Source organism: Crocodylus siamensis, chromosome 15, assembly GCF_052110815.1.
Source record: "Crocodylus siamensis isolate JL-2025a chromosome 15, ASM5211081v1, whole genome shotgun sequence".
Lineage (NCBI taxonomy): Eukaryota > Metazoa > Chordata > Crocodylia > Crocodylidae > Crocodylus > Crocodylus siamensis.
The window spans coordinates 16731806-16747669 of NC_143409.1; the positions used below are offsets into that span (position 1 = coordinate 16731806).

Genomic DNA, 15864 nt, shown 5'->3' on the forward strand with positions numbered 1-15864 from the left:
ACAAATCTGGAAAACCGGGCTGAAAATCATGGAAGAAAAGTCTTGGGCAAGGTATTTTACACTGCTGTTTCCATTCAAGTTAGACATGCCATGAGAAAAGTTACTATCATAGCAGTTAAATCCCCTTCCCTGTTTCCAGTGTCCAAATTTTCAAAGCACAAATTAAAAGTGATAGAAAGTTATCCAAATATTTTGGAATGCCAAAACATGTCAGGGCCAGAGTCTCTGTTGAAGTCAATTCCATTGACTGCAACAGAATTAGAAACTTGGTTAAATTAAGTAATATGTTTTGTGCTGGTCTTCACTTGATACAAATGGGTTTGTCTACTTTAGAGAGATATCCTGAATCATACCACATTAACACGTACTGAATGGGCAGTCCACTAGGAACAGAGGGCCATAAATAGTCCTGTAGATTACTGCTCTCGTCATCATTTAGAAAATAAACAACTATGAACACAGTGGTAAAGCAAAGAATTTCATTTAGAATTTCTACCATATGGAATCTGTAACAGCAGCAGTTGCTAAAACTCAACAAAAATATTACTTACTAGCTGAAGAAATGAAAAACATCAAGTTTTCACAAGTTTATGAAAAGGCAGAAAATGTTCTCTTTTCACCTTGAATTTTTCATGACTAATGTTGTCATTTTTTGCAGAAGGAAAACAAATGTGCCACAAAAAGCTAGGTATTTTTCCCAGCTGTGAAAATGCCAAATTTTCCTAATGTGGCAATTAGCAAAAATTAACGATTTTGCCTAGAGGGCACAGTTCCTTCATAGTTTCATGCAAAGCAGCATCTATTAGGTAATGGCAATCTGTATCTTTAAGGGTAATTTTGCTCTGAATAAAACATGCAAAAACCTAAAGCCCTCTCTCTCTCTCTCTCTCTCTCACACACACACACACACACTTTCACATCAACATGAACAATGACACAAGAACTCTGTATTCATTACTTTGCACATTTATATTGTTTTAAAAAAATTAAACATCAGTCCCTGCAAAATCTATGCAATTCTGTATGTTACATTGCATCAGTCAAGCTTTGACTATTTCCCATAAATAATAAAAGCTTTCAGGTGGTAGATACTTATGCAGTGAAACAAAATCAGCAGAAGAAAATGGTATTATACAGCCTTAAGCATCCTAGTGTGGCAGAGTCTGTATGCTGTTTTTTTATTAAAGAAGTGTCATGCTCCTTTTCTGTCCATCAGAGCTCCCACTTCCAGCAGTAGCTCAGCACCACCTCCCCTTCATGACACATAACAAGGAAAATAAGGATTTCAATGAAGCCATATACAATTAAAATGGTAAATATTTCACATGGTATTCTAGTGTCTGTGGGAGGCAGTCTCATGCGAAGCTAACTTACCCTCCATAACCAAGGGAAATGAAGCAGTTTCATTCTTCAGATGGCATAGTTAAACGTGTACACACAAAGATTTCACAAGTTTAAAAATGAAAAGGCCAAGTTAGGAAAAAAGAACAGCACAGCCTTGCAAGAGATGTGATATCTACAGGCCATATTGTACCATTGATTTTTCACTGGTACATTGATTTCCATATGAAATTCAGTTTAAAAATGGATGAGACAATGCCACCCAATTAAAAGAGTCAGGCTAAAAAGAATGGGGGGGCAGAGGAGGGGTTACCTGTATTAGGACTCATTCCTGCCCCACTGAAGTCAATGGCAACAGGTCCATGGGTTTCAAAAGCACACTCTCAGCGACGTGCATAATCTTAAACCTGAGAATAAATGGGACTATATTTAAATAAAGTTAAGCATGTGATTTTACCTTTACCTTTATTTTGAAGCATGTGACTTTACTACATAGGACCCTGAATGATTAAGCAGTTTATTAGGGTTAAGTAGCTCAACCTTGTCCCCAGTTTCCCACTACCAGAATTGAGTTCATTGAATCACATAAAGGATGGACCAATAAACACCTGCTTTTTCCTGACTAGTGTTGTCCAAATGCCTAATATTTTGTATTAAATGCCTCTGATTTCTGTATAAAATATTAAGTGCATTTTTTTCCTACTGACGTTAATGAAAAACAAACGAGATCTAAAAATATTTGCAATGTTAATATGATCTGAAATCACAACCTTTGAAAAATCTTGGAGAGATTTAATCCACTAAACTATATACAATCTCATACTCTGTGTGGGGAAATGCATTTATTAAATTAGCCACAGGAGGGCTCCACCGTTTTTCCTTGAAATCCACAAAAATGTACACAAAATTACAAGTCTTACATGGCCTGTGTTCTGCTTCTTTTATTAGAGGAAAAATCAGAGAACATTAAAGAGAGTAGTTCTACATTTTGTCCATAAATGATCCAAAAGCCAGGAAAATCATTCAATTTTTGTATACAACATAAAAGGGATTTGACTGCAGAGCACAAAGACTAGCACTGGTGAAAGCACAGCTCTGGGCACAGTTGTTCATACTTCGCCTGTGCAGTCTATAGTCAGTCTGGACCCCGACTCTACTCAGCATTGTACAAACATGTATTTACAGTTCATAATCCTGAGAAACGAAAAGATTCCAAACAAATGAGACCAAAAAAGGCATAAGGTAAATGGTACTAAGAGCCATGCCTGGGCAAAAATATTTTGACGAATATTGAATTCACCAAGATGTGTTCTAGGTTGTCTCAAACTATTTATAAATTGGGCTCGATTCACTGAATTGTGCTGGCTGTTAAAAAAAGTGGAGGGCTAGATTAAGAGAAACGAAGAAAATGGCGAGAATTTTTTTTCCTCCTTTTTATGTGACAGCTTAATAGTTCAACAATTCAGATGTGAAAGACCTTGGTTCAACTCTTTCCTGTGTCGGAGTAGATCTGAAATCACATCTCACACCTCGCAAGAAAATGCCCTAACCGCCAGGCTATGAGGTATTCCGAGACAAGGCAGGGGGTGGACGGGACTCTTAAGTTAGAGGTATACTTTTTAGAAATAATTAAACCTTTACTTTAGCAGAGGCTGGAGCCCAGTTGTCCCACATCTCAGGAGTGAGCCTGTAATGCAGCAGGTCCAGGAAGGTTGACTGAAGGTGACCGACCCATTTACGGGAAACGAAGAAACTGAACCAAGCCTCTCACGTCCCAACTGATCCAGCCACTAAGCTACAGGAAATAGGACACTACCACCTGGGCAAATCTTGCTCTCTTTTGCTTTGCTTTTCTAAAAAGTGGCTGAAACAAAACATGGTATTGAACAAAACTAAATTTTGAGGTAATACATTTAAGTTTTCAAACTTTTTTTTGCGGGGGGAGGGGTGTCATTTTTAATCAGAACCTTTTTCTCCTCCCTGCCATTTTTTCAGTTTGGCAGCAAAACAGAAAACTCCATTATTTGTACAGCTCTGTTCCATTTTAAGCATAGTTTTTGCACAGCCTTTCATTCACTGCCTGCCTAGCCATTTGCATCATAGAAAATCCCTTTCTAAACAATGTAGAAATATTTATTATTGGCCGATAGAATTACCAGTGAACCTCATTGTACTAAGTGCTTTATAAATACAGAACAAATGACAGGTTTTTTCCCCCTCAAAGAACTTACAAACTAAATGTAAGACAAGACAATGGGTAAATACAGGCAAACAGATGGAAGATCAAAAGGAAATGATGAGACTACTCTAGTCAGCATGACAAGAAGTGGTCTGAGGATGTCACAGTTACCTAAATATTGTTATAGTGCTGCAAACACTTCAGTGCTTAAGGTCTCATCTGGAAGAAAAAACACCAAACGCATAATAAACTGTATGGAAGTCTAGTCATCTACAGTGAGGCTGAAGGTTCAAACCAGCAACTTAGATTTCAGAGATTTTGAACCAATGGCTGCTAATACACATGATTGGAGGTGGGGTGGGGGGAATTTCAACTGAAGTGATTCCCTGGCCGCTGCTCTAATTAAAATGTTTTACTGTCACCTGTATTCAGGCCCTGTGCATTTAAAACTGGCTGCAGGATGAGGATTAATCAATGAGGATTAATTAAAAATATCCTGTGGCCATTTAAAAATAATGAATGGGGGCTTAAACTGCGGTGCTGTGGTGATGCTGCAGCTTTCTAATTAGAACACAGAGCAGACACGATTAATTGAGTCCACTCCAACACATCCTAATTAGAACGCCACGTGTATCGGCAGCCAATGCTGCTAGGATTAGGGGCAGTTCAAGGCCAAATATCAACACACAAAACAGCTAAATTTTGACTGCACATCCAATACACTTGTGGTTTACATGGCAGTATTTCCTACTGCACGTTCCTCCCAATGACTGTCAGATTGTACTGCTAAGTCTTAAGTTGAATATGTGACACCACCCTAAACAGCAGTGAGACATTGAAGTTTAAATATAAAATATATCTTTACCCATAAAGAGCTGATACGTCTTGTGATTGAGCTGGAAGGCACTTGGAATATTTAATTTGGCTGTTGTAGGGATTAATTAGATAATGTCTGTAAAGTGCTTTGAATATGAACAGCACAAGAAAAATCATCAGCACTCATCACTGGCACTGTGGCCTAATCCTATCTAGCAATATGAATTTTCTTAGGAACTTTTGGTGTTGCCACTGGCATAAAATGCAGAATTTGTTCATTCCTAAGGTTTTCTAGAGTTACATACAGGTTTCTGGTAGATCAACAATATAGCTTTCATTTGTAGGGGTAGGAGAGAGAATTCAACTAAAGTCACATTGGATCATCACACTTGAAAATTTTAACATTATAATTTCCTTATTCTATATAGGAGTCTCTTCATTTACTTTCAAGCAAACCAGAATTGATCTTTGGAGGCAGTTTACTGGGGGGGGGGGGGAATCAGTAAACTGCTTACTTAAACTGGTAGCAACAGTACAATTCCTGATGTGTCGTACTTGGACAATGCATCAGTCCAGTGTGAAGAAAAACACAAGCAGCAGTGCTTTTCATTTTAAAACCAGTAGCAAGTAATTAACAGCTCTCTTCAGCTTTAAAACATTTTCGTACAGGACTATCGTAAACCCCGAAATGTTTCTGGGAGATTAGAGGCTATTGTTGTTTAAAGACTGTAAAACACACCTCTTTTTTGAGGGCTCAGTTTTCCCTAAAAGCCAGGGAGCACTACAGAACCTCTTTTATTCCTCTATTGTTGTTTAGACTAAATTTCAAGAAACAGCACTGCAGCAAGTGGAGTCCCCAGACTTCAATTAACTCTTGAGAAAGGCTCTTTCCTTGAAGGGTGAGAGGTGCAAGACAGAACATTTCGCTGTCTGATGGCACATGCAGTGAGAGGGAAAAGAAGTGGTAGGATTCTATTGTCTAGAGAATGAATGCACGTTCTCCCCTCAGACTCGGAGGGTATCATCCTTAACGTTCATACTTCTAACTCTGTTCCCAGGAAAACATGAATTAAAGAAATGTTAGGCAAATGCAAGTCTGGTTCTACCCACTCCAGGTGGTGCAGCAAAAAAAGTGCATCACAACTAAGAAACACAGCAAAACATTAGGGCCGTGTGAATCTTCGATTGCTGATTCGATCTGGCGGAGAATTGGCCCAGTTCGATGGCTGCATCTCCAAATCCGAATCGAATCAGGAGACACTTTAATCTCTCTGAAGCAAATCAGAAATCTCTGAATCAATTCAGAGAGATTTGGAAAGACTCAGTGATTCGGACATATGGACACAGCTTTAAATGTTTTTTCTACATACCTCAAGGTAGCAGACAGCTCGTGAATGCTGCAATAGTGGAGCGGATGAAGCGTCCCACAGGAGCACGGGGGGCTCCCCAGCTCACTTGACAGCAGACCTGGTCCCCCTCTGGCTCAGCAACTGGTGTCTCCTGGGTCTGGGGGGGCACCCAGGGTCCCCCTGCAGCTGACTGCCAAACTGGGAGGGCACAGGGGGGGCCTCCCAGCGCATTCCCCGGCAGACCCCAAAGTGGACTGGAAGTACTTCTGGTCCACTTCCAGGTTCGCTGTCGGGCATGCAGGGGCCTCCCTGCACTACTGTGGGACGCCCCATCCACACCAGCATCTCAGTGTTCACGAGCTGTGCCTGGTACCTCAATGTATGTAGGAAAAACATTTAAAAGCTGCGTCTAGGGCCGAATCGCTGATTCTCCGAATCAGCATCAAATCTTCAGATTTGGATTCAGCCGAATTGAATTGGGGACAATGATCTGAATCAATTAATCAAATCACTGTCCCTGATTCAAGCCAAATCCAAATCCAAGTCGAATAGGGGCTGTTTCACACATCCCTATAAAACATGATAACTAAGGCTGTATGTTCTTGTGCGACTTTGAGGGACTGATGCATTCTTCACAGTTGTAAGAGCTGTATGCATCAAATATTATGCTGAGAAATCAGTTGGCATGTCAAGGGCAGAGGTAGGTTCTTCCAAAAATGGATTTAAAGTATTCCTTAATCTTGTTTTGTTCATAAGATGAAGCACTAAAATCCTGCATAAATATATCAGTGGAGGATGTTTTTATACTTACAGTATGTGTTTGTTAGTGCTTTAGATCCTTCACCTGAACTTGCTAGTTTCATTATGCAGCCAGGGAAGTTGCACATGAAGTTAACTGTTCTATCAAAACCCAGCTTATTTATTACTAAGCTTGTGAGAAAGCTCTTGCAGTAGCTCTGGAAGGGTTTCCAAAAGTACACTTGTTACAGGTGATCATCTCTACAATGTCTAAATCCCAATAATTTTTTAAGAACTGCTGCACGGAAGCATCTGCTAAAGATGAGCACTTGCAGGTTTAAAAATTTACACATGCGAGTGCTACCCTGGAATTCTGCACTTGCTTACAACTTATGAAACCTCAAAGTCTTCATTAGCTGATAATTCAAGACCTCTGGCTTGTGCTTCTCTGCTTCTGCATAAACTCCCCAAAGACTGGAGGGCTCCAACAGCCACAGAGCTACGTGCTTGACCCCAAATTTGCGTGGGAACTTGGCTGTGTGACGACAAGTATAAACAGAATCACCAAATGAACGAAATAGTTATGGTGGGATGTCTCACCACAGCTGATCCGCTTCGTTGGACAAACCACATTGTCTGTTGGGCAGATCTGGGCACATGACCCGATTCTGCAGTACAACAGGCAAGGTGATCCTTACTTACAGAGACATGCCTCAGAGATTGCCTGGGGCATGTCTCTGTCAGAGAGGAAGGCCAGGCAGGAGCTCCTAGGACATGAGAAGCCTGATCCTGCATGGGAAATGCCTGTCTGGGGCAGCTGGAGAACACAGACAGCTCTGGACTGACCTTGCTTTCCCGTCATAAACCTACAGATGTCTGCCACGATAAAGCTGCACAAATTAATACCGTCTATATCATAGCCACAATTTTGGGTAATTACGTCATGACAAGGGGTATGGACATCTGCTTGCTTGGCTTTTGTGCTGCCGTAAAAATGTTTATGATAGCACAAGGGCTATGATAAACCAGGGGATGACTATGACTATCAGCTTTCATCAAATTGTCACTGCAAGGGATGCCATGTTGACAAATATATACTCAGACAAGGAGCACTCTCCTTTGCTAATCACTGCAAAAATGTCAGACTCATCAGCAGCTGTCAAGAAGGTTGAAAAGTGACAAGGTACCAAAAAAGCAGCAAACAGTTTATAAGCTACACATCTATGATAGCCAGTTAGGACATAATCTATCACCAATTTCAAGCCTCCTTGATGATTCTGGTCTCCCAACAGCATGATCAGATATAACTCTGGACTTATACTGGTATAAAAGAGAGGGATCTATATCAGATTTTTAATTTTACTCTGAAGGTGGCTGCAATAGAAATAACTCTTATTTAGCCTTCTGCCACAAAAAGAGTGATCTAGCTCGAATTTCATGACTTGTTACTTCCTCAGTCAAACTTTCTTCTACCTTTCCTCTGTTTTAAGTATTTTATTTATTTGGCCTTCAGAGTAACATCCATTAAAAACAAAATAGAAACAGTAGCCGCACCACACCTTATTCCCTTCATCATTAATCACAAAAGCATAAATTCTATGGAGAGAAGGAACATAACAGTTGAACGGTATTAGGGCACAGAGAAGGTAGCAAGTGAGTAACCATAATTAAATGTAATAAATCTGTACAGTCCCCATTTTAGAATACCTTTAGGACACCATCTTTTCTTAGATGTAATGTTGCTCAGAGAAGACAAGTATCCAGGGCCTTGTTCATTCATTCTTCCTTCAAAAGGACAGTGTCCTACCATCAGTGATCCACAGCGAAAATCCTACCAATAGCCAATGCCACATGCTATGATGTCATTTTGTATCTATCCAAAGAGCTGTGACATGAGCATATGAGAGGATGAAATCAATTATGAAACTGCTGGATAACCTCAAGAAATTCTTCTTCTGCCTTCTCCCAGGATCGAATAACTTTATGACAAGCCCACAACACGTGCTGTTGCAATTTCATACTTTTTGCCTTTTCTTAAAGGTGCCCCTTACAGCTGAGAGTACACTCGAGCAAGCTTCCCATCCCTTTCAAAGGACAGGGCTTCCCCACGTCGCATTTCTGCTCCAAGTACAAAGCCCAGCTCAGTCAGCCTCAAAAATATATTGATAAATTAAGGTTTCAAGGTCAAGTCTCAGAGTGAAATGGTTCTAACTGGGGGGCGCCCTGAATCTTCTGCTCTGCCTGGGGGATCTCGTTTCAGAACGAAGTGAGCTGAAGTACTCACTGGAACAGCAATTCAGTTATTTTTATCTTTAGAGCAGTTCACTCTTGCAGCAGTATATCATGAGCGCTTAAATTGCTTTCTCATATAGAGAACCATACTGTTCTCACTCCACACCCAGCAATCACGTTTCAACAAAAACTCTACTTTGTCTGTGATGGCTTCAGTCTTTCAAATCACAGACATTAAAAAGACTTGCATCAATATCCTCTGTGACATCGCAAAAACCAGACCTAAGCAACAAAGAATTAAAAGTGCCGTGAACTGGAACTAGAACAGGCTAGAAAGAGGTGGAAGAGAGAGGATAAAAGAGATCACCCTCCACAGACGGGACTGGACCCAAACGCAAGTCTAGCCTGGCAAAACAGGTGTTTCCAGGAAGTGCCAGCTTATGCTTATACCCCAGCCTGTACAGACAGTGCAGGCAGCAGTTAGTTACCGCAGCTTCTTCCCATTTCCAGTGTTCATTCACTGGATTGTAATACACTGTCAGTCACACCATTTCGATGGGTAAATACTGGCGGGGGTGTAGCCTTAATGGTCTTTTTCCATCTTTGGTTTTACCAAAAAGCTTAGTAGAAAGAAAAAGAGGGTTCTTCTCTGGAACCCGTCTGCACTGGTGACTGCTTCCACATCAAACTAGCAGCATTGGTGCACACGCTATATGAAGACTCTCCATAATTCCTGCTTTACTTGGAACCTCCCGCCCACTCCATCCCCATTGTACTTGGCTAGATTGAAACCATAATGTGAAAAACTGAAGTATGACCTGGGTGTGGGGGAAGAGAGAAATACTATTTAATGAAGAAGGCTAATGTCAGAGTAAAAAGGTTGATTTTTGCATCTTAGAACCCACTGAGCCTGCAAATATTACTGGAGTTGCATCTGTGAGGAAGTAAATTCTTCTTCAAGTAAATTCATCCATGAGTGTTGCTAAGCAATGGAGAGAGAGAGAGTGAGAGAGGGAGAGAGAGTCGGACTTTAGGATTATAAGAATAAATGGAAGATAATGCTCCTGCATAGCCTCAGTGAATTTGCAACTACTAAATATTTCTTTTTTACCTGCCAAACTACTTGAACACAGACTGATTAAACGTGGCTCAATGTCTATAATCAATGCACATCCAGCATGCAGAGTGTAGCATTGCATCTTGAAGCACTGGCAAAAGCAGTTAGGCACCAGAACTGTCAACATCTGCTTCTTGACTAAAAAGGTAAGGACCAAAGACACTGTATAACTGTGATGTCTCTCTCTATATATTGTGTATGATTATAGCAATCAGAGGCTTTTAAATAACTTATTGTTTACCTAGTGTACTAAAAATGAGATTACATGCTTAGAGCTGCATCTTATTTTTCATTCTAATTAAAAATAATAAGTTACAGTGTTTTGTGTTGCCATATCAGACAAGGTGGTTAGATGCAGTACATATTCTTGGCTCAATGATTTCTAATCTGCCCGCTTTCCATCAAGCGCCAACATACATTTTTTGTTCTGGTGTTTATTAATATCGCACCCTGTCATGAGGAAAGCACTTACACATTTTTATTGCTATAAATAACCACACTGCATTTTTGGTTATCATTTCAAAATGTGTGCTACCTTGTTCAGTCAAACATTCAGTAAACCCTAGCATGTACATTTGCTAAGCATGCATTTTTGGAATTGTAAACTGAATTCTGTGTTTCAATTGTGTTGCTAGAATTTTGATTATTTAAGAAATATTTTATAGTGCTTACCTTTTTACTATTCAAAATTATACATCATCAGCTGGGACAACTGCAGTCTTCCAGATCATTTTAAGCATTAAACTTCTACTGTATACCAGTCTTTTTAACATTTAACAATAGCTCATCTGGAAAGAGAATGACATTTGTTGCTACGTTTCAGAGGTCTGCAAAGAGAGCATGAACAAGTAAGATTCCTTAGCTTGGGATCATATCAATTCATAGTCCAGCTTTTCACTTCTATTACTAGACAAAATTTAAGGCCTCCTCAAAAATACTGAGTGCACATAAATATATCATTTCTATAACATAGTGATATTTTTCCTGGAACCCATCATGCACTTCCCTGACAAACATAGAAGCAGAAAAGACTGATCACCACAATTTTGTGCCATACCATTATTATTGTTATTATTATTACTACTACTACTACTTTCAAGCCGTGTGAAAAAAATAATTTTATAAGGAAAAAATATTCTCTTGGCTCAGAGAAACAAACATAGTAACTTCATTCTGAGAAACGTGTTGAAAGGAACAAGCTACGAACTTGTCATTAAAGGATGACAAATGAAACCCTGAAATCTGTATAGTTCTCCAAGCCTAATAAGCACACAAAATAGGTCACCTGTTGTACTATATATCAGCATCAAATAACTGGGCAGTTTCTTTTATGGCTGAACAGACACACAGTCAAACCATTTTTCATCCCCCAAGAAATCATGCAGTCAAACAGTATACCATAAAATGATCATGTGGTAATACAACATAGGATGGGGAAATGTCAATTAAAAAACCTACCATAAGATAACCCCAATATCAATTTTGTATGGCAAAGCTCTTGAAATGAAAAGCATATGTAGAATGGGCTGTCTGGAGACACATGATGTTACATGTTGCATTGCTTAATTGACCTATTTTTTCCTTCCTTTTTATTAAAATAAGAACTCTTTCCTATCAAAAGCAGCAGGAGTTGCTGCAGGAAGATGATAATTCCCTCCTGCTTCTCTGCTGACAACCACAGAGCTTGACAGAAGGAGCAAAGCAAAAGCCACTGAATTTTAATCATGAAATTGGGGGGGGGGGGAAATCACTGTTTGATGAAGCTTCATATCACCTTGGCTGATTTACATTAATTTAGGATGAACTGACCCACTTTGGAAGGCAAGATAATAGAAGGGAAAATACCACCATAATTTCTAGCTCATTTGTTTGCTTGAGTGTGTGTGTATGTGTGTGTAAACAATTTCTAAGAGCTCTGCCTAAGCAATGGCTACAGTATTTCCAAATGCTCGGTGTAACTCTCATAATCCATTTTATCATTTTGCATTTTAAATTCTAAGCATACATTTTTAAGCGAGTGAACTGAATACAACACTGCTATTTTGTTCATCTAACTGGCACATTTAGGATCCTATCCAGAGTCCAGTGCCATCAGTGAAAAAACTGCCCCTGATGTCAACAGGCTTTGCCTAAGGCCCTTATGTCATCTTATAATTACAATAAGACACACCTGAGGAGGGACATCAAAAGCACAAATCCTGCCCTAGCGAATGGTCAGACACCCCCAACTCTAACAATCTGAGCACACGAAGGTTTACAGGCAGCAAGCTTTGGGCATGTGGCACAACATCTGTTACAGAAACACTAGAAAGCAGACCTAAGGCAACCTGGACTGCTGCCAACTCTGTCAAGCCTTTTTTTTTCTCCCTCCCTGACAAGGCTGTCAATAAATGGACAGATGGCAGCTGATATGCTGACAGGCTAGTTCAGTTAACAATCAGATATGTTAAATGATTTCAAATTCATTGCACACCAGGCATTGTGTTCCGAATTGAATCGTTAAAGTGATTTCCTAATAGAAATACAGTCCAGCATGGAGAAATCAGTAGGTACAGTATTTTACAATAAGGTTCATTGGAACAATTTATCAATTTAGAGTTGCATACAATCTGAATGCACCAACTTGACCAGGCTGGCTTGTTCCTCATTTTAATTCCATGGCGTTTGGAGTATGCAAGTGGGAATAAATATTAAAATATGGGTAAGTTAACAGCGTGAGCTACTCCCACGTGTGCCTCCAGCCTGAAAAATATATTAGGTGTAAAGAATGCACAACATAGAGCAAGCCTTAGTATGGTAGGTCACCTGCCCTGACCTCCAGTTTTGCATGCCCAGCTTTGCACATGACATTGATTTTTCCCAAAGAGCACACATTATCCCAACCTCATTTTGCTTGTATAAACAACCCTCTGAATGACCAACTACTTGGTTGAGTGTACAGATGTTGGGGGAGAGTGAAAAAAAAGTTTATACTTTTATGGATGCAATCACCTGGAAAAACAGAGACCAACTGGAAGCTAGGTGAAATTTGGCCCTTCAGGTTCATGTATACACTTTAGCAGACTTTAGAAAAAACAGTAAATAGTCCATTACTCTAATTCTCTACAAATAAGGTGCTCAAACAGAGTCTCAAGGGTCACAGTAGGAGCTGTTGAATGCTGGGCATTTTTGCACCTCTGTCCTTTACTTAGCACTCCTATCTGTTGAGGCTCCTCTCTTGAAACCCTGGCCCCACTTGTTGGTGCTGAGCCCTTGAGTCTGGCCCCTACTGTCAACACAGGAAAAATATCTTTCAACTCTAGCAATCACTTGATATGTTCCAAGGCTACTTGGTTTGACTCTTACTTGAATAAGAAGAAAAGTAAATTAAAGGTTCACAGCACTTGGGCCACATCTAAAATTCGATGTACTTATATTTACAAAATTAAATTCTTTAGTAGTAAAAGATCTTAGAAAAAATTAATCTTGATTTTTTTCATTGTACTTTTTGCACAGTTGGTTTCATAGTCTCCCCTGCTATCTGTATACTACCCACTATACAACAGCAGCCAAAAAAAAAAGATTGAAAGGAAAACATGAGCAATGAAAGCACAGAAACTGGCTGTGGTCAACGCAGTACATGAAGTTACATTTATTTCGCTGTTTCCCTTATTTAATTAGTTTCTGAAGTTAATAGCACATTTCTGTAATGACAGATTATGTACAAGATAGCCTACTTCACCTGCCCAAACACTAGTACTGGAAAGTGAATACTCAAAAACCAATACATAAAAAATTATGAATCAGACATTTGGTTTTCAGTAACACTGTTGTTCCCTACCAAACCCACTGAATGGCATATAATGCATCAAACACTACTTAAAATTATTTAGCAGTGATACCAGGAGAAAGAAGCAGCAATGATAAGTGAGGCAGCTGAGAAGAAAGAAAAAAAAAATCATCTTGCAGAAAATGCTGCCTCTACTGAAACTAGTGGGACTTTTGCCATTGACTCTTCTATGACCAGGATTTCACACTCATTTTTTTAACTTAAGTGTAAAAAAGGTAAAATGAAGAGAAGCAAGACTTGTAAGAGTTTTCTTGAGATCTCTGCCACTGGAGAAGCAAATCCTAACTTAAAAAACGTTCAGTGTTCCATCATAACGCAAAGAACTTCTGCTGGTCAATCTACGAACGAACCTTGAAATGAGATTACTGCCGTCTGTGTTGGTGTATGCCGTATAACACACTGCCTTCTTAGATGTACAGATCTATGCTGTGACTTGCTATAAAAGACATCCCCTTCCAACTCACTGCTAGAGCTGTACAATGGTGTAGCTCTTAATGGTTCATTAAGAGTTGGAACAAGAAGCAAGAACAGATAACATTCTTTATATTGTGATAATCCAAAAACTCCTCATTTTACATGATAGCTCTTGTGCCTAGTCAGGCACAACTACCAAACACTTCTTTCTTCCTACCAGTTGTGCTGTGCCTGTTATTCTTAAGGAAATGGTTTAATGGGCACTATGATCACTATTCTAGAAATACCAGCAGCAACAGCAAAAGAAATGGTAGCTTTCTCTCCTAACTCAAATATGTGATGTGCATTACAAAGTTCTGGTATGTTCGCCAAGACCATTAAGCAGCCTCTCTGGTGGCTTTCCTTAGTTTATTCTCTTTGAAAAGGAAACAGAGTGTTTCAACTATTAGTCTATGATTGTCAGTGTGGGGATATCAGACTTCAGAGACACAACAAAGAATAAAGACAGCATGTCAAAAAAATGGAAATGGTGAGGTTATCTTGGTCTCTTGAAGTAGCTGTTCATGACAAAATGAAATTAAATCCTTACATTGTGCATCTAGGGAATTCAGACCAGACCCTCAACTGGTGTAAATCAGCATACAAATAGGTATACCAATTTAGCCCAGTAAAGGATTCAGCCTCACTATTCAGCTATACTTCCCAGACAATCACTTATTAAGCCTGCATATGGGACCCATAAAAAATGAGATCAGTGCCAAATATGGACAGAGAGGGAGGGAGGAAGACATAAAACAAAATTAAAAAGGCAGGCAAAAACCATTTATAAGGTAATAAGTAATGCAGGGCAATCACAGAAACAGCCGAAGTACCATATGCAAAAGATTTGGCTCCTACTACCCATATTGTGCTAAACCATTGGTCTTTGCCCTTTTACTTCCTACAATTGATTTAGAACAACAGCCGTAGGAGGAGAGACAGACATATGTAGAAACAGAGCACCACCAAAGCCATTCTGCTTAAAGCCTCTAGTTACACTGGAAAGAGCAGACCTCAATATCCAACCTCCCAGAATTGTGTTTCAGTCAGAAGCCTACATTTCCTGTATGTACTTCCCAGGCTTGTGTTCCCCTACATCCTCTCCCCTTCCCACAGGTCATATAAAAAACCCTACTTGCTGCTCCTCGGAAGACTCTCCAGACAGGTGAGCATAAACTATATATAAGTATATCGCTGGCAGAACAGAAGTAGTAACACAGGATACTTCTTTCTGTGCGTGGTTAACCATTCCCAACTATAAACATGTCCTGGTTTAGGATGCTTTCATTGCTTTATCTATATTTACTGTCTATTAAAAATAACATAGGCTGTGATTATTTATAACATTCATATTTCCTGGCCTTTTCCAATTCTCTAGTTCACAGCCAGAATATCTGACAGTGTTTGCACATTTGGAAAAGAACAACAAATTTGCTTAACAAAACGCAGCACACGGAAAAATTTAAATAAAAAACCCAAGATATCAGCAATACTGAAAGACAGTATTTACATGGTTTTCTGGTGGACATCTGGCCTACCAAATATCCCAGGCTACTTTTCTCCTTCACCACCTACAGTTTTGTGCAAAATGAACAAGTATTTAGGAAATGGCACCGCACAAAGAAATTGCATCTTTGTTTGCCACAAGACTAGTTTTCCATATGCAATTATTAAAAAAAACAAACTCCATGTGCCTGAGAATTTTCAATGTTGAAACTTGGTTCAGAATAAAAAGAAAAGCACCTACATGCTTGTGATTTAATTTAAAACACATTTTTCTCCCATATCCTGAAATGTATCTATAGTGCCG

General features: G+C 39.5%; 1 long non-coding RNA gene across 1 annotated transcript in view; it reads right to left on the reverse strand.

The window, feature by feature from the left end:
• The window catches only part of LOC149852156 (uncharacterized), a 559043-nt gene that overhangs the window by 404810 nt on the left and 138369 nt on the right, over positions 1-15864 (reverse strand). Inside the window, exons 3-4 of the long non-coding RNA XR_016439340.1 lie at positions 10445-10599; positions 1655-1748 (exon numbers count right to left, since the gene is read on the reverse strand). This is a non-coding gene — a long non-coding RNA (uncharacterized LOC149852156). The remainder of the gene's footprint in view (positions 1-1654; positions 1749-10444; positions 10600-15864) is intronic.